This window comes from Tenrec ecaudatus, chromosome 1, assembly GCF_050624435.1.
Source record: "Tenrec ecaudatus isolate mTenEca1 chromosome 1, mTenEca1.hap1, whole genome shotgun sequence".
NCBI classification, from domain to species: domain Eukaryota; kingdom Metazoa; phylum Chordata; class Mammalia; order Afrosoricida; family Tenrecidae; genus Tenrec; species Tenrec ecaudatus.
The window spans coordinates 106956828-106976736 of record NC_134530.1 but is presented as its reverse complement, the minus strand read 5'-3'; the positions used below and the strand labels follow the sequence as shown (position 1 = coordinate 106976736).

Below are 19909 nucleotides of genomic sequence, written 5' to 3'. Positions count from 1 at the left end.
TTTCTCTGTGGTGGGCACTGTTCGGAATAATTTAATTATCTTTTCTTACTCAATGTTCACAACCTATTAAAAGGTAAATTTTATTAGATTCAAATTTCAGAAGGCAGAACTAAAGCACTGAGAATTTCAGTAACGTGTACAACGAAGAGCTGCTGAGTGGCCTGGATCATAATTTATTTGCCTCTGAATTCTGGATTTGTCATTCTCAGGCCTGTTTTCTTTTGATAAATGGAGGTGGATCCACTTGTCTGTCCAAAAGCTCTTTTTAAGGTACTCCATTTTGTGTCCAAATTCGTGATGTGGTTGGGTGAATAGTCTAAAATAGTTTCAGTCAGTAGTTCTTTATTGAGTGCTTGCTGTATGCCAAGCACTGTCCTAGGAGCTTGGGATGTAACTGCCAAGAAATTTGTCAAAATACTTCTCTTCATGGTGATTCTATTCCAACAGAATTGCACACTCTATGTTATTTTTGAATTTGCATTATTATTAGAAACATTCTAGTTTACCTTACGGAGGGTGGGACTAAAAATAATTTAAAAATTGATGTGCAATTTAAAACACAAATTTTGAACCAAGATGCCTAAAATTCTATAGGAAAACAGACCTTGTTCAAGGCAATGTAAAGGTGAGAAATGTTAAGTATGTTACCAAGAATCAACTGGAGGAAAGATCTGGAAGATTTTGAAACTGAGTTTTTTGGTTTCATTTTTACTGTCTCTTCTTCCCTATGTATTAAGTACGCACGTATATTTAATGCAACAACCCAACTGTCTGTCAGTTTGTCATACTACGGTGGCTTGTGTATGCTCTCATTCTGAAAGCTGTGCCACTGGTATCTCAAATACCAGCAGAGTCACCCAAAGTGGACAGGGCTCAGAGCTCAAGCTTAGAGCTTCTGCACCGAGAAATGACTACAAAGAATAGGCCATCCACTTCTGAGGGATAAGCCACCCAACACCTTCTGGATAGCAGCATGTTGTCTGAGTGCCAGAAGATGAGCCCCTCAGGCTGGAGGGCCCTCTAAACATGACCAAGGAAGAGCCGTCTCCTCAAAGGAGAGCTGACCTTAATGATGTGGCTCCTGGGAAGTCTTTCAGACCTTCATTTGCTGATGGGGAAAGACTCAAAATGAGAAGAGACAGGCACAAATTGTGGTTCATAATCGGAACTTGGAATGTATAAGTTATGAGCCTAGGAAAATTGGAACTGGTCCAAAATGAAATGGAATACATAAAGATCAATATCCTAGGTATTAGTCAGCTGAAATGTACTTGTATTGGCCTTTCTACATCAGATACTCATACTGTTTACTATTCTGGGAATGAAACAATCTAGAGGAATGACATTGTCTTCAGTGTCTAAAAGGACATTTCAAGATGTTCCCTGAAGTACAGTGCTGTCTGTGACAGGATTATAACTATCTTCTTTCAAGTAAATCCATAAGTATAACTATTATTCAAATTAATCAACAACCACTAAACCTAGTGATAAAGTAGCTGAAGAATTCTATCAATGTCTTCAGTCTAAAATTTATCAAACATTCAATCAAAAGGCATTGATAATTATTGGTGATTGGAATGCAAATGTAGGAAACAAAGAGGAACGAACAATAGTTGGAAAATATGAACTTGGTGATAAAAAAAGCCGTACACTTCATGATAGAATTTCTTCATCCCAAATACCTTTATTCAATAACGCAAATGGCCACTCTACACGTGTACTTCTTCAGATGGAAGACACTGAAATCAAACTGACTTTCACTGTGGGAAGAGTCCATGGAGAAACTCATTATCAGCAGTAAAAACCAGGCCAGAGGCTGACTGTGCAGCAGACCATCCATTGTTCATATGTAAGTTCAGGTTGAAGCTGGAGAAAATGAAAACAATGTCTTGAGAGTCTAAAGGCAATCTCAAGTATATTCCCCCGGGATCTTGAGCATGTCAAGTCCAGATTTGATGACTGAAAAGAACACGATGACAGAAGGCGTGATGGGCTGTGGGAGGACATCAGGCATATCACACACGAAGAAAGTAAAGGTTATTAAAAAGACAAGAAGGACAGACAAATTTGAAGGGGATGTCAGAAGAGACGGAAACTTGCTCTTACTCACGGAGAAACTAAGGCAAATCAATCATGAAAAAGCTGACCAGAAAATGGGGGCAAGGTACAGTAGTTCCATATAATCTTCAAGAGCTTCAACCTTGCTTAAAAGATTGACGGAAAGAGCAACTCTTTGAGCGAACTGACCTTCGGGCAACACCTTGGGCGTCCGTCAGGCTGAGGGCTCGCCGAGGCTGAGATGCCCACAAAACGTGGACAATGCTGAACTGGCTGAGATGCCATCTTCAGGAGTTGTCACACCAAGAGTAATTCTGTGGTCTTCATCAAGTTTCTTCACTGAAGTTCATGTGATTCCCTCAGTTCACTCATCTATTTGATCTCCCCAACTTTTCTTTAAAAGCTTGATTCATTTAAACCTGTTCTTTGATAGGGAGCAGCATTCCCATAAACTTGTTGTAAAGTTTCAGTTATTTGGGAAGATGTTCATGTGATTTTTGTTTAAAATTTGATATTATCTCTGACCTCAAAATCTATTGTTTCCATGGCATGAAAGGCACTCTTTATTTTTTTTTAAGCATCCGAGGCTAAATCAAGTGTATGCATATTACTGAGAGAACGTTTCCTGCCATCCATTGATGTCAGAGACACTTTTAAACCTGTTTTGTTTGGAATAAACCATGCAAATATGGACTGAGCCCTAGTACCAATACTTTAAATATTATCCTAATCTACTGAAGGCCCAGTTGAGGGCTCCAAGGCAGGAATTGGAAATAAAATACTGAATGTGTCAGTAGAATTATAGAGAAGAAAGTGGGCAGTAGAATTATAAGACAGTAGCATTATAAGAGAGAGATTATAGAATTATATATTAGTGTGTTAGTCTGGGTAGACTAGAGAAATTAATAGGCACTCATATGGGTATAAGAAAGAGGTTTATATACAGGAGCAATTGAATATTGAGAAAACATCCCCAGCCCAGTCCAGAACAAGTCCATACATCCCATATTAGTCCAAATATCCGACACCAATCTATAAAGTCCTCTTCAGACTCACAAAACACATGCAATGACTCCGAATGCAGGAAGATCACAGGACAGTTGGTGGGAAGTCTTGTAGATCCAGTGGCATTGTAAGCATCTCAGCCATGGCAGGAGTCTCCACGTGGCTTTTCCAGGTCCAGGGTGGCTTCTCCTCAGGAATGTCTCCCAGGGAGTCAGCCTTGTCAGTAGAGAGTCTCCAAGGAAGTGAGCAGAGAGGGAGGAGACTGTCTCCTTCCTCCAAGGAGGAAATCCAGCAGTTCAGGCCTCATTGGTTAAATCTTGATTGACAGGCCAGACTCCACCCCTTCACTCATAATCCTCTCAAATCGACACCAGATTATATACCTACCATGTGATGGGTTTGCAGAGGAAGCTCTTAGTATGAAAGGCCTCATGCGTCAAGGCGGCGTGGAGGGAGAATGAGAGCTGCATATAGAGGAAAGCATTACAGCGGTGCCGAGCTGCAGAGAGAGTTCGGTGTGAACACTCAAAAGAGTAGAAGATAGTGTGAAGTAACCGGTTTCCTGTTTCTTGTCTTCTAATACTTAAATGAAGCCATCATTTCACAGAAGTGCAGAGGAGAACAGAACCATTATAGAATTTCCTGTTGCCGTCATTGTTGCTAGATGCCATCGAGTCTTTCCAGCCCACGATGGGTATGGAGTAGAATGGCACCATAGACTTTTTCAGAGATGTGGTCGTAAAAGTTTTGCGTCCATTTGCCTCAGCCAGGATGTGCCTCTCAGTGGTTTGGCAGTTAAATCTAGTCATCCCCACGAGGAGATCCAACATAACGCACTCATCTCCATAGTGAGATCTGTTATGAGCAGTCAATCAAATGGAAGGAAGTTTCGTCCAAGACATGGAACCTAAATGGGCAGTATGAAAAATCTTGCTTGCTTTTCTGTTGGGTTTGGATCTTGACCTCTAGCTCTCTGGGGTTGAACTATTGGTCAGGGACTCACCAGTAGCGAGGCACCTTGCCTGCTAACCTGGGAGTCATTAGCCTCTGCAGTCAAAAGCCTGCTGTCTTCCTGCTAAACTTGGGTTCGCCACCTCATCCAGCGATACAAGTTAGGGGAAGTCTCCGTCCTAACATCTGACCTGCAGACTGGGAACTTGCCTACTTCTACATTTTGTGTGAGTCGTTTCTCTTCATTTCAACCTCACTCAATTATATATATGTACATATTGGTTTGACTTCTCTAGAGAATTCAGCCTAAGATGAAGACTGTGACATTTTTGAAGTAGATCAGCAGGCTTGTCTTCCAAGAAGCCTCTGAGAAGTCCAAACAACTAGTAGCTAGTAGTCTAGTAGCTAGTGCTTCACCACTGGTGCCAACCATGGATGACTTTGGGATTGCAATGTTAGAAAACCACTGATTAATATTGTTAATATCAAATTTCAGTATCGGATGAGTTCAGATTACACTGACAAATTGGCCACCAGAAAGGAACTACAGTCATCCAACACTGCTTCTGAAAGAATCTCACCTAAAACATTACAAGATCTTGCAAGACAAACAGGTTTTAGTTTAAAATTATTGCTTCATTAATCCTTCACTTGTAAGGGATCATACTGTCCCTTTCAACTTCTGCCAGAATTATTTTTTCATGAAAATATGAATTCTAAAGCCTTGGTAGAAAAACTACAATCAACATGATCATGAATATATTTCATGAATATCATATTTTGAAGCAGAAGTTTCATAACAGAAAAAAATCATATTTAACAATGTATAACAAAGTTTTCAAATTAAATATTGTGTTAAGAAACAAGATTCTTTATTAAAAATAAACAAAAATCATTTCCCTTTTTTCTCCTTGAACCTAAACTTGATGGTCACTGTGGAAATTGTTTGAAGGAACAATCAGAGATGTTTTCTGAGAAATCTCTCAAGGTTCCTCACACCTTAAAATAACCTGTGAATTGGCAATGGTTAGAGGCCAGACCATAGGAGAAAGCTGAGTCTTTCAAGACCTTGAGCTTCGAGCATTACCAAAATGCTCCACATGTAATTCAAGTAAATGAAGTCTAAATAAGTTCTTGTTTATCCTCAACTGATTAAACCCAATTCATTCAGGTCAACTTATTAATTCATTTACGCATCAATTTAAATGATTTTAAGCATTTATCATGTATCTGGCATTGTGCTGGCTACACCGTACCTGTTAGTGCTAAGTTAGGTTACAAAAGAGAAGAGTCTAAGTCATGCTACAACTTAAAACATATTCAATCTTCCTTGTACATGTTATTTCACAAAGGAGCTCTGAAAACTGAAAATCAAGCCCTGCATTATTTGAGTAAGAAATAAAGAGAAAAACAGCTGCTCAGTACGGAACTTGATGAAAGCAAGTCTATTCTTAAGGCGATTCTGTCTGTGCACAATTAAATTCCTTAATGGGGGTAGGGTGGAGTGGCATGGGGGTAGCAATGAATTAACATGTTTAGGACAAAATTTCCTTTAAGCATGTCACCATTTCCTTTCCTTGTTCACCTCATTGATTCTGCTTTTTTCTGACACTTATTCCTGTTTCCAATCCTGACCTTGGTAAGTACGCTGACTACTCACTTATAAATTCCAAATGCTTGGTTACTTCTTAGAATGTATGGACTAACCTCCACAGATTGTTCTGGAAACGGTTTGAGGGCATTCCGTTTCAAAGGAGTTACCATGGAGAAGACAGATGCAATTTACTCCATCTCATAGCTCTTTGTACATCCCTCTATGACAATAACAGTCAGATGCAGGGAGGTGACTTGTTTCTCTCCTTTCCTCCCCTCCTCTATGTGGATCCTCTAGGGCAGAGGCATGTTATCCATGTCCACCCTGCTGTGAACTAATTGGAGGTACCTCCCTTGGCGGTGTGCTTGGGTCACAGCTTTCCAGTGACCAGAGGCAAAATGACAGAGGAGTGGACTCAGTAGTAGCAGCAGTGCCTCTGCTGAGTCTGAGGGTGAGCAGGGCAGATCTGGAGGATGAGTAAGGTCAGAGGGAGACAGAGTAGGTGGAGTGAGAGTCAGATTGTGCACCTGCCTGTGCTGAAATGAGATGATCTACGTAAAAACATTCGGCACATATAAGCCACTAAACCATTTTAATACCCGATTCTATAGGGTGCAGTGATTGCAGGTGAAATGTTGTAAAGTGGCTGTCATTGTGCTTAGCATAGCATGTTAGTTCTTTTTCATTTCTGCTAGAATTAAATTCCTTATTTTTGGAAAATAGTTCCATGGCCTATTTCAAACTTCAGCTTCTCCACTTACTAGCTCTCTGATTTACGGCATATTCCCGAACCTGTCCGCGTGTCTGTTTCCTTCATTACCCTTAAAGGACTGCTCTGAGAATTCGATGTGAGGTGAATAAAGAACCCGGCATACGAAAGAGGCTTAGTGAAATGTAGCTGTTCTATTTTAACGATGGTAGCATTACTTACAAATGTATTTCACCAGAAGTTCTTGAGCAGGGAAAACCAAGTTCTCATTATTTATTGAAGCTTGTGGTGGTCATTGTAGATTGGGTTACTTCATAGCTATTTCCGTTCCTCTTTCAACATTAAAGCCTAGAAAACTCTCTTCCATGCTTCCCTTCCAGGTCATAGAAATATGTGACCCACTTCTGGCAAATAAGCCTAAAGAAGAAATCAATGAAAGAATCTGGTGGCCCAATAGTTAGGCCCTAGGCTGCTAATTAAAAGGTTGGCAGTTCAACTCACAGAGTGGTTCTGCTGGAAAAGGCTGGGTGATCTGGTGCTGTAAAAAATTACAACAAAGGAAACCCAGCGGGGAAGTTCTACTCTGTTGCAAGGAATCAGAGTCAAAAACCGACTGAACAATCATAGCAATAGAGGTCACTGAAGAAAGGCAGTGTGAGAGAGAGTTTATGGGAAGGCATTTGCTTCCCTGATGAAGGGTGATGGGTTTTCACAGCCCGTTGCCCTACTTGGAATGTCGGTATGGTGACAAGAACAGCAAAGCCATTTTCCTACAGTGAGGAAACACATTAAGGCTGGTAGAACAAGACAGAATGAGCTCAGTTCATTGAGGACAGCTTAAAAGCATTTTAGCAGTCCAATATTTTCTTGGAATGTACTTTTTCTTTTGTTGTTGTTGTTTTTAAAAATCATTTTATTTGGGGCTCCTCCAACTCTTATAACAATCCGTCCATCCATTGTGTCAAGCACATTTGTACATTTGTTGCCATCATCATTCTCAAAACATTTTCTTTCTACTTGAGCCCTTGGTATCAGCTCCTAATTTTCCCCCTCCCTCCCTCACAAACCCTGGATAATTTAGAAATTGTTACTATTTTGTCATGTCTTAAACTGTCCAGTGTCTCCCTTCACCCATTTTCCTGTTGTCCATCCCCCAGGGAGGGGGTTATATGTAGATCATTGTGATCGGTTCTCCCTTTTCCCCCCACCTTCCCTTCCCCTCCTGGTATCACTACTCTCATTATTGGTCCTGATTCCTTGTGTTTCCAGCTCTGATCTGTACCAGTGGGAATGTACTTTTTCTTATAGAAGTCAAATAAATCCTTGTTTGTTATTCAGCTATTCTGTTACCTATAAGCAAACACATTCCCAACAGATTTAAATCTTATCTTTTTGGTGATAACTGATTACTGGGCAATGTTATAAGAGAATTTTGCATTTCGATCTCTAACATGTATGGGGATGTTTGCATGAAAATAAATGGTTCCAGATAATATGCATAATTTTTTACTTGATCATTAAACTTATTCATTCAAAAAATGGAAACATGGGAATAACAATACTAATGATATTTACTATAATAACAAGTGTTCTTGGGGGTGGGGAGTAGGGTGGGGGTAGGGTGGGGATAAAGGGGCTGATACCAAATAGTGCAAAATGAAAATGCTTTGAAACTGATGGTGGCAACAGTTGTACAATCATGCTTGATCTCATTGAACGATATGGGATGCTATAATATCTGTAGAGCTCCCAATAAAATGGCAAAAAGGAAAACTGCTTTGAAACAATTATGTGTAGAAGTGATCTTTGATTCCGTTGTCTCCTTTGTCTCTTTGCAAGAAATTTAATGCCATTTTATAATTCTTATCAAAATCTTTCATATATCTCTTTTCCTCTCCTATCTTTTTTTTCTTTCAATTCTGTTATGGATACTATACAAATAAATCTCTTTATATCTGTGGGTATGCAATGTATGATTGTCATTGTCCCTCTGAGCACCATTCTCAGGTACTCTCCTATTGGCACTTGGTCCAGGTGTTTGCAGCCCCGGCTCCTGGATTAGATCCTTATGTCATCAGAATGCCATCTCAGTTCAGGCTCCTTTAAAATACATTCCAGATGCTCCCTGCATTCATTCTGTTTTACACCTAGCAATGGTCCACCATGCGTAGAATCATCTCAATAGCAACTAACAACAAGGAATTTCATATCCTAGAATGTCGCTTCCATGCTCAAGCCACTGAAGCTTGTTCCTGCTCAGAGAAAACCTGGATTCTTAGCTTGGTGCTTCAGCGCCCTCCACAACAGTCTCATCTCATTTTAATCCCTGCCATTCCTTGTTAATCCTGTTCCAGAATAAACAACTGGTCTCCTTTTTCATAGAGACCATGAACTTTTCTGCCTTCCTTGTGACTAGTCATGTTAGTCCCTGAGCTTGGACTGCCTTTGCTTTCAATTTCTACATGCGAAATCTTATTGCCCCCAAAGCCAACTTATGCAATCATTTTGTCTTCAGCAATTGTGTTGGGAAGGTGAGTATCAAAGCGTGCCAGATTATTAGAACAAAAGGTCCTTTGTCCCCATAAATTCCTCATGAATGAAAGAATGATTATTCTTGTCTGATTACCAAAGAATCACTCATATATAGGCCCTTAACAAAATTATTTGAATGACTGGTTATCATAATGGGGAAGATGAACTTGTAGACTCAAAGTCAATAAAGGCATGGTTTTTCCAATAGCACGAGTAAATCCATGGTTTTATTTGTGATTTCCAGAATTGAGCAAGATCGGGATGATGGGAGAGAATAGGTAAACAAAAATATAAGACTCAATAATGGGACAATGGTGATTCAATTTCCTTGCTTATAAAGTGTTCAGATAAATCAATTCTATTCATTATCTCATTTTTTTACATCTGTTACCTCATAAAAATTACTTGGAAAAACAAATCTCAATTTAACACTTGCTCTTTTCTGGAAAACAGAATGAGGAGATTACAGCCATAGCGGTGTTTACCGTATGATAAACGTCTGGAGAAGGCAGCAGAGGACTTCTCAGATCCAGATCCAGAGTACATAAGTGTCATATTTTAATGAAGGGACAGTGTAGTCCTCACAAGTGCAGCCTCTGGAGTCAGCAGCCTGGGTCAGAGCTGAGGCTCTGCTGCTCGTGCAGGCTCCTGGGCAAGCTGCGCTTTCATGTGCGTCAGTTCATTTGTCACATGGTAATAGCACCTGCCTCCTGGAGACTCAGTCAGAATTAATGAGCGGCCACCTGTGAAGCACTTTAAATAGTGAATACCAAGCACATATTAAATACTCAGGAATTGTTAGCTACTGTTTTTTAAGGTAACATCCATTTCAATATATTTTTGAATTTTCCTGATTGACAAGACTTGAATGTTGTGGTCGTTAACTTGAGAATATTAAGAGTGAAGGGGTGGAGTCTAGCCTGTCAGTCAGGTCACAGCCTGATTGATTCCTCCTCTCTCTCTTCTTCATCTTCCTGTTGACAAACCATGTGGAGACTTGCTGAGCCCTGCTTCACCTCCTGCTGTTGAGACACTTGAAGAGCTGGAGGAGCCATGTGGAGACCCGCACCAGTGTTGAGATACTTCCACTGCCACTGGATCGACAAGACTTTCCACCCATCGACCTGTGGTCTTCCTGCATTCAGCATCATGGCTGTGCTGGGTGAGTCTAAAGACTCGTATTGGATAAATGGGTTAATATCGGACTTATGGATGGTATTTGGACTTGGCTGGGATGTTTTCTCAATATATATTTGTTTTTTGATATAAAGTTCTCTCTTACACACATATGAGTGCCTCTAGTCAACCCAAACTAACACAAATATCTGTTCTTTTTATTTCTTTAATCACTCAATTAATTAACTACAGTATTTCTCCTCTTTAGGTAAGCAGATGAGTGCTTAACAACTGCACCACCAGAAATCCTTTCCGTTCTGATTTGTTTGCCCTTAAAGGGAAGACCAAGACATATGCATAACAACCGTATATGGCAGAGTAGATCTGCCTGATTTGTGTGCTCGAGTTTGTAAACTTTATGGGCGCAGAAAGTCTCAGCTGTTTCTCTTGGAGTGGCGGGTGGGCTTGAATTGCTGACCTTGGGGTTAGCAGTCCAATGTTCAACCCTCTGTGCCACCAGGGCTCAGAATCAACACAGTGACAGTGAGTTCAGTTTGTTTATTTTTTTATTTAAACATGAAAACAAGTTAGTACAATGTGCCAAAACAATTATTTTCTTACTCTTTTTCCCAGCAAGTCTGAACATAACATGCCAAAATAGGTTTCACCTAATACTGGCAGTCTGGAAACTTCTTTGATACTATTAACAAAAACATCACTGTAATCAAAGTGTGTCTCCCCAAGAAACAACTGGCCACTTTTAATTTCCTTTCAAGAACTGTAGGGTTGAAATGGGAGTTTATAGAAAGCTGTCAGAATGACATGGCATTTTATTACCAACTATTTACACTTCTGTTTCATTTCACTTAAAAAATATATAAAACAAGACCAAACGATGAAAGTTAGCACTATACAAGTGCACAGGTGTGGTAGTTACATAATTTTATGTCAGCTTGACATATAAAAATGTAGGGGTGGATATGACAAAATAACAATCTGTGGATTATCAAGGGCTCATGAGGGAGGGGAGAGCAGGGAGAGAGGGGAAAAAAAGAGGACCTGATGCAGAGGGCTTAAGTGGAGAGCAAATGCTTTGAGAGCGATTAGGGAAAAGAATGTACAACAGATGTGTTTATACAATTGATATATGTATATGTATGGACTGTGATAAGAGTTGTATGAGCCCCTAATAAAACGTTTAAAACAAACAAACAAAAAAAGAAAAGAATGTACAGATGTGCTTTATACAATTGATGTATGTATATGTGTGGATTGTGATAAGAGTTGTATGAGCCCCTAATAAAATGTAAAAAAAGAAAAGAAAAAAAAAGAAAATGATTAGGGCAAAGAATGTACAGATGTGCTTTATACAATTGATGTATGTACATGCATGGATTGTCATAAGAGTTGTATGAGCCCCTAATAAAATATTTTAAAAAAATGTAGGGGTGGAGTCTTGCCTGACAATCAGGTCCTAGCCTGAGACATACCTCCTTATGGGTATGGCCTTCTCATAAGGAGTGTCTTGGGAACCTTCCATGTCCTCTCATGTCTTCACTTTCCTGATGGGCACTGCCATTGGATCCACACCACTTTGCCCCCACCGGCTTGTGATGTTCCTGTATTCTGCATCATTGCATGTGGCTGCGTAAGTCTGAAGAGGGGCTTATGGACTAGAACTGGAATTATGGACCTGAGTTGGACTGGACTGGGATGTTTTCCTGGTACACAATGACTTCTTGATAGAAAGCTTTTTCTTACACATACGAGTGTCATTGGATTGCCTTCAACCCTACAGTTCTCTAGTCAACCAGGCCTAACACAGCAGGCCTTGCATTTTTACCAGGGTTAGTTTGGCATCCCAATGGGGCTCAAATTGCACTCCTTTTCAATGGTACTTGAGTTTGGGAAGAAAAAGGAGTCTGAAGAGGCAAGATCAGGGTTGTTGGATGGATACCGTAAGGTTTCCCAGTGAAATTCTGGTAGAACAGCCCTGGTTACTCTGGAAGAACACACGGAGCATGAGGAATGGGAAAACGTTCCTCGGCACTACTTGCCTGGTCTTTTTCTCACCCATGCAGTTTTCAATTTTCTTACAACTTCCCCTTAATAAGCTATGAGTTGGAATTGACTCAATGGCAGCGAGAGTGAGAGAGTGAATTAGCTCTGTGTCGTTTGGGGAAATCTATCAAGAAACACCTATGGAAACCTAAAAACAGTCCCCATCACCATCTGAGCTGACCTGTCTCATTTCAATTTAGCCAGCCCAGCAGATCTCCTCAGATCCACTGTTTTGATTGTATCATTTTAAATAAAACATCCTAACGAGACTGCGACAAGTGTATTACTCAGAGAACTGTGTACAGCCAACCACTGACTACAGAGACATGTGTAAACACATTTTGTTCAGAGTGGAATTATGCATTTGAACTGGAATCCTAGTAGCAAAACTCCTTAACTTATGCTCATAAATAGACTGGTCAATACCAGCGTGTGGAATGGAATATTTCTTAACACGTGTCTTCCCAGTGGGTCCGCTGGAATACCATCACTGTATCATGGCTCTCATGTGAAGACCCTACTGCACAATTAAGTTGAGTAAAAAGTTGTTCAGGAGACACTTTGGGTTACATTCCTCAATTCCATGAGTATCTGTAACATTAAAATCAACCAAAAAATATTTTACATCTTTCCAGGAAAGAAAACGTTCATCTTTTTAAATTCCCCCTTGTCCTTACTGGAAGCAGCTGTGTGGCATGTTGTAATGCAAACACTGCACTGGTTGATGTGAGAGTATTAACATCAGACTATGACACCAGTATCTCCATGTAATCTCCATGATGTCCTTTAAAAGGAGTTGTGTCTGCTGAGTCATTTGGTTTGCTCTCTGCCCACAGTGTGAACTTAGACACGGAGCGAGCTTTGGGTAAGGGGAAAGTTGTGAGTCAGGCGTTTGCTTGTTAACAGAGACAGAACACCAGCATTAGCTATAAATAAAGTATCTACTTGTTCTCCCTATTGTTTTGATGTTGTCTAATAACCAACACATTTTGCCAGGATCCTGGATGTTCTTTGCTATATGTGGGTTGCCACTTTGTAAGCAAATGACTTCATCTTTCAGGGCTTGTATTTTTCTTTCTATGTAAAAGAGCAGGGAATGAAACTTGATCACATTTTTTGTTTTTTAGAGTCCACAAAAAGAACAGTTTATCAAAGCAATGATTCCTTTTTCATTTTAGTTTTGAATGAGTTTTGTAATTTTTACAGCATTTCAAATATCTGTGTCGACAGGTACAACTGGTGATACCACTGAGCACTCTCCAGAGCTGCTTCCCTCTCGAAGTACGCAGCATTGTGTGGTCAGCCCTGCGGGCAGTGCAAGTCCATTACTGTCCCTCCAGATCCAAATTCACGGTGGTCCCATGTATGTCAGAGGAGAACTATGCTCTTTAGAAGCCAGGATAGTGGCACCTTTGGACTTGCTTCCAGAACAAACCTGTCCCTGGGTGAGGACATTGTGCACAGTAAGGCGGAGATTCGGCAACAAAGAGGAAGATGCCCGACGGGCTGGCCTGACCCAGCGGTTTCGACAAAGAGCTCCCTCGTAGGAAAGACTGTGAGGCTGGTACAGGCACCGGCCGTGCTTCCCGCTACTGTAAGAGAAGGTTGCTCTGGGGCACACTCAGTGGCACTCAATCTACAACGGTAGGTTGACAAGCCCTTCACTCAGGATCTCTGAGAGGACTCAAACCTCCACATTGTTCAGCACTCCAGGACGTTAACTACTATGTGCAAGGGGTCACCCAAGACTCCTTGTACCTACTAGATTTGATAAGTGCCCATTTTCCCAAGGACTGTGATTTTGATAAGTTGCTTTAGATACACTTCAAACAGTGCTGTTTCTCAAGTAACTTCCGGGCTATTGAAATTGAGATGCTTTCTGTAGTATCAGATTTCAAGCCACAAGGTCCAAATCTGAAGCTAGATAAACTGGAAAACAATTCAGAGAGCCGTATATCAAGGCACACACGAACGTCATGTTCCCTCAGCAGATGCCTTGCAGAACAGCTCTATGGCCGTTCTTATTTACTCATCTTTAAAAACGACTCCTTGGCCATGTTCTCTTTTAGCTACTAAATCCATCAAAAAGGTTAGCATGGGAGCATTTGATTATATAAAAGTAGATATTTAGACAGGCTATAATCATTGTTGGCACAAAAAAGGAAATACAGTGTCTCCACACTGCACACTATAATTTTATCAACTTTAAAGTATTCAGAGACAATAACAGATTTTTTTTCTCTTTTGAATTTTAGGATAATTATTTGGGAAAATGGTTATCAATTTATTTTAGGTCTTTGTTATGTTTAAGTGAGTTGTTGAATCTGCTGCTTAGATTTCTTTTTGCCTAAAGTCCTTTCTCATTTCCATTACCTTGAGGCTTCAGCAGTGGTGATAACCACTCATGGCTGAGCATCAAGGGCTCAGGATAAGTGTGCTTGCAGTTTAAACGAGCTTGATGTTGATTAGCAAATGATGATTCAGTAGTTCTAAGTTAACTTTGATTATTCTTTTTTAGTTTGTTTTTGGTTAGGAGAGTCTAGTAAGATGGGAGTTCATTTCAGTGGTAAATGATATATATATATAATTTGAAGGAAGTAATGCAGAACCAATTACCCAAATATGGTACAAATGGGGCTTATTTGGGGCTTCGGGACAATGTCTGACGCATAAGCCATCGTGTGGGTTTGACAAGGCCACGTTCTCAATGCCTGTGGCTTCCCAGTCCTGGGTCTTAGTGGGACATCAGCTTGTGATGAAGTTTTCCATAAAGTGCTCCAAGTGGATACAGCAAAATTAGGAAAATGTTGGAAATTTTCCTTGAAGCAAAGCATATTCGTTAAGAGACTTTATTTGGAGCTTAGATCATTCCAACTTTGTGTGTGGCAAACGCTGTTCCTTTCCATCAATAATGATGGTTCTTTTCCCCTAATGTCCTAACTTAGTAAAAAAATAAACAAACAAGGGAACAAAAACCCAACATCATCTAGCCCCATCATTATTAGTGGTGTATTAGTTTACTGCTCCACCAAGTCCAGAAATAACAGTATCACTGGTCTCTATGGTTTTCCTGCACACCGATTCACGGTGACCACAAGTGTGTCAGAATAGAACCGTGGGGGACAGAGCTTTCAACGGCTGATTGTTCAGAAGTAGATTGCCAGAGCTTCCTTTTGGGTACCTGGGTGGACTCAAACTCCCAAACTTGCATAATTGCATGCACCTTCTAGGGAGTCCAACTATGTACCAAAGTGGCTTACAATTATTTCCTGGCCTACTTTTCCAGAAAAACTGGTGCTACCAAACAGTAAGTAATGTTGATTTTAACTTAAAAACAAAACAAAACCATGCATACTTGAGTATAAGACAACCCGAATATCAGCCGAGGCACCTAGTTTTACCACAAAAATGGGATTAAAAATGTGCTGAAAAACTCAGCTTATACATGAGTATATACAGTCAGTCTCTACCCTCTTGGCTGGAGAGACCCACCTGGTAAGCAGAGGTACTAATTCTTGTGCACCTTCACTTCATACCCTTCCTGAGTACATCTACTAGTCGTGTAAAGGTAGGCTGCTCTGGGTGCTTCCCACAGAGGTCCAAAAGAAGCATGCTTATTTGCTTCACACTCTGAATTCCATGTGGGTTTCACCGATTATGTACAAGTGCCAGTAGTTCCATGCACATGAGTGTGCAACTATTTTTCTAGCGAGTCCCATGTTTTTCTCGCTGATGGTAAATTCAAAGTCACAAGACTCTGAATGCATCTTGTAAACTGATAACAAAATTATTATATATCACCTTATTGGTTTTCTAGCATTTTGAAACTCCACCTTTTAAAAAAGCAAACAAACCTTTGTAATTTCAAAAAAACGTTATCAAACTTATAAAGACTGCCCTAACTTGACTAATTCTTTTTAAAAGGCTTCCAATTTGGTAAGGATGGTTTAAAAACAGAATCTCGTCCTTTTCTCAAGGCTTTAAAATGATGAAAATTATTGAAAGGTAGGCACCCTATGGAGGATTTTTTAAAAACACACAAAAGAGAACATTTTTGATCAAGGATTATAGCTTTATTGAGTTCATTCAAGTGTTTCAAAATGTCCCAAGGCACACTAAGCTAAATACCAGCTTTCCTAGCGCCAAAGATACTCAAACCAGCTTCAAAGAAACACTATTGAACTTTGGGAACACACCACACCCTAATTTTTATTAGGGACATAAAACTCAAAAAAGTATGATGAACAATTACATCCGGCAGTCTCACTCCTGGCGAGGCGACTCTGATTCATAGAGATCCTATAGGACAGAGGAGAACTGCTCCATTTGGGTTTCTGAGACTGAATCTTCACAGTAGCTGACAGGCTCACCTTTCTCCAGTGGAGAAATTGATGGGTTTGAACTACTGACCTGGTAATTAACAGCCCACCATGCAATCTATTACCCTACTAGGGCTCCTTACTCAACATGATGGTAGGCTGAAGACATATATAAGCGTGTCTGAGAAGATTCTATGTGGAAGTTTCTGATATACTAGCCTTGTGCTGTCATATTACTTTAATTCATACTTGCACACATGACTGTCCCATATAGCTGCTGAGCTGATTTGTGTCTCCCAAAGAAGAATGCTGAACATTTACTACCTGCTGCCTATGAATGTAACCATGATTTGGAAATGCAGTCCAAGCTGATGTCATTAGTTAACAGGCGCTCATAGCAGAGTAGCATGGGTCCTAATCCAATATGGCTGTGTCTTTGTCAGAAGAGGATAACGAACATGGGCACCCAAATGAGCCCAAACGAGAAAGAGGCAGGCAGCTGTGTGAAGACGGAGGCAGAAGCTGGAACAATGCGTCTACACCTCATGATACACTGCAGAGTGACAGAAGCTCAAACAAATCGAAAGAGGTAATTATCTCTAAAGTTTTCAGAGATTATGACTGTGGATGCCCTAATTTTGGACTTGTATACTCTCACTGTCTGTCCGTTTGTCATGCTGTTGTGGTTTGCATATTGCTGAGATAGTGGGAGCAATGGCAGCATTGTTATTTCAGCATTGATGTTGATATTTCAAATTCCAGTAGGGTCATCCCAGGTGAACAAGTTTCAGCAGCACTGCCGTACTAAAAATCAGGCTGGGAATAGACTATCCACTTCTAGGGAATTAGCCACTGAAAACTGGATGGATGACAAGAAGAGCAACCTCTCAGGTTGAAGGACACTCAAACTACCACTGGCAGTGAGTGGGGGTGAGGGGAAGATGCGCCTCCTTAAAGTAAGGGAAACGGTAAACTCATTGCCATAGTTTATTCTGACCCACAGTAACCCGATAAGACAGCACAGAGCTGCCCTGACCGTTTCCAAACTGTACCTCTTATGGGGTCCTTACAAGCCTGGCACTAAGATAAAAGATTCATGTGCTCATGGGCAGTGCTCAGTGATTCACCACTGGGAGCTCCAATGAGTAGCACAGTGGTGACCTATGTGAGATTATTCTGCTCTGCCTTGCAACCATCATCACACTCAATGACCCCAGATTTTATATTTATTTTCCGAAAGATTGTGAACTCTGTTCATTTATTGAGAGCTTGCCACATACCAGGCAGGCATGGTTCTTGGTGCTTGGAATATATCAGCAAATAAAACTTTATTGTGTTTTTTAACGATTTAGCTTTGCACCCCTGGCACCTTGGAAAATATTTAGTGCCTGCTGGTTCTCAATAAGTATCATTATGAATAAATCAATGAATCAGGACAAATGAGTTGACGCAAAAAAAAAAACCTACAGAAAAAGGAAGTATTTGGATTTGAGCCAAAATATTAACCCCTGAATTTTAAAGTTAAAATCCTATTATGCGTGTGATTTCATATCTATCTATGTATCTATCTATTTATACCAATATAAAGACTTTATTTATTTTTAAAATAATTTTACTGGGGGCTTTTACAGCTCTTATAACAATCTGTACATCCATTGTATCAAGCACATTTGTACATATATTGCCATCATCATTTTCTAAGTTCTGTTAGAGCCCTTGGGATCAGCTTCTTTTTTCCTCCTTTCCCCACCCTCCCACCTCATGAACCCTTGATAAGTTATCAATTATTATTTTCACATCTTACACAGACCTCTCTCGCCCTTCACCCACATCTCTGTTCTTCTTTCCCCTTGGGGGGCAGGTAGTTATACCTCGATCATTGCAATCCGTCTCCCCTTTTCTCCCCCTTCTCCTCCCACCTTCCACCTGCCCTCTTGGTATCACTACATCCTTTGCTGTTCCTGAGGGGTTTATCTGACCTGGATTCTGCGTGTCAAGAGCTCTTGTCCGTAACAATATACCTGCTCCAGTCTAGCTAGATTTGTACAGTAAAGCTGGGATCCTGATAGTAGAGGTGAGAAACCTCAAGGTACCAGAGGAATATTGTGTGTTTCATCGGTGCTACACTGCACCCTGGCTGACTCGTCCCTGTGACCCTTCTGTGAGAAGAAGTCCAATTGTCTACAGATGGGTTTGGGCTCTCCACTCCAACCTCACTTGTTATCAACAATATAATCATTTCTGTGGGTTCTGATGCCTGTTACTTGATCCTGTTGACACCTCGTGATCATCTTTAAAACCACAAGTACAGTCAAATATATATATGAGAAGAGTGAGTTTATTAAGAGACAAACCGTATATACTCATGTATAAGCCGAGTTTCTCAGTCAAATATATTGTAAGTGTACAAGTGAGCTCTGAGCCACGTGCTGAAAGCATATTTCCGGGGATAGTTCTCACACCTACTTTTATCAAGTCCTATTCCCTGGAGTTCAGCCTGGATTTGTGTTCTTCACTTTCCAAATAGAGACTTTCTAAGGCTCACCTTCTCCCAGTAGCTAGAGGTGTTTATCTGAAGGCCCGCTTGGTTTCAGCATTGGGGTTACATGCTGTCAGCCACGTTGTTACTGACTCCCTCAATTAGAGGCAATGGCATCTCACCTCCATGCAAAATATTAGTAAATTAACAAACCCCACTGTGCATTCATTTGGGAAATCTGCTGTGCTTGTGATGACGACTGTGACAAGCAGGGAGTAATCACAGAGACGCTCACCTTTAAGGCTTGCAAATATCAATTAAAACGCTGCCTCTGTGCCTTGCAGTTGGGGTTTGGTCTGCAATTATCCTTTTTCCGCTGAGATAATGTAGCAGTAAACACCAGTGATTTGTGAGAAAAACAAATAACAACCTCAACAAAAAACAGCCATAGAAAATAGGCCTAATTTTTCTGATCCTTTCCTCTTACTCAAAGTGTGTTTGGGATAGAAAAATGAACTCCAGCCTGGTGCACAATTTTCAGACAAGATTTACAATTCATACATGACACCTTTGACTCAAACCGCAAATCATAATTAATATTATTTGAAAGTGTTAAGCAGACCGTGAAGAGATGATTATTCAAATGCTGTGACTGTCTTTTTCTGGTTCAGGGACATTGTAGACTATTAAATACATACATTTTGAACCCAGGAATTGTTAGATCACAGCTCTGTGGATGAACTTCAACTGATTTACCTAAAATTAGTGTAAATGTCTTATGTTCATTTCACTGGTGTGGGAATTCAGCACTTTTGTCAAATTCTCAAGGGGTCTTGCGATCCTACGAAAGAAGAATCCCTGGTCTGCTAAGAGTGGGCAAAGGCAGGAAAGGGGCTTCTGAGGAGGTCTGTCACCACCCAGCTGTTATGGATATGCTCAGGACTTAGTGTCCAGAGGTCCTTTCTCCAGATGGTCTATCATCCCCTTTGTCTCTGGGTTATGCAAATAGTTGACATACTCAGGTGTTAATCAACCCGTTGGAGGTTCAAGACTACCAGGAGGAAGCTTAGAATAAAGGCCTCCTC

At 40.5% G+C, this 19909-nt stretch overlaps 1 protein-coding gene across 1 annotated transcript in view; it reads right to left on the bottom strand.

Moving 5' to 3' along the window:
* Positions 1-19909, bottom strand: part of AK5 (adenylate kinase 5) — a 332878-nt gene that overhangs the window by 238832 nt on the left and 74137 nt on the right. The window lies entirely within an intron of this gene.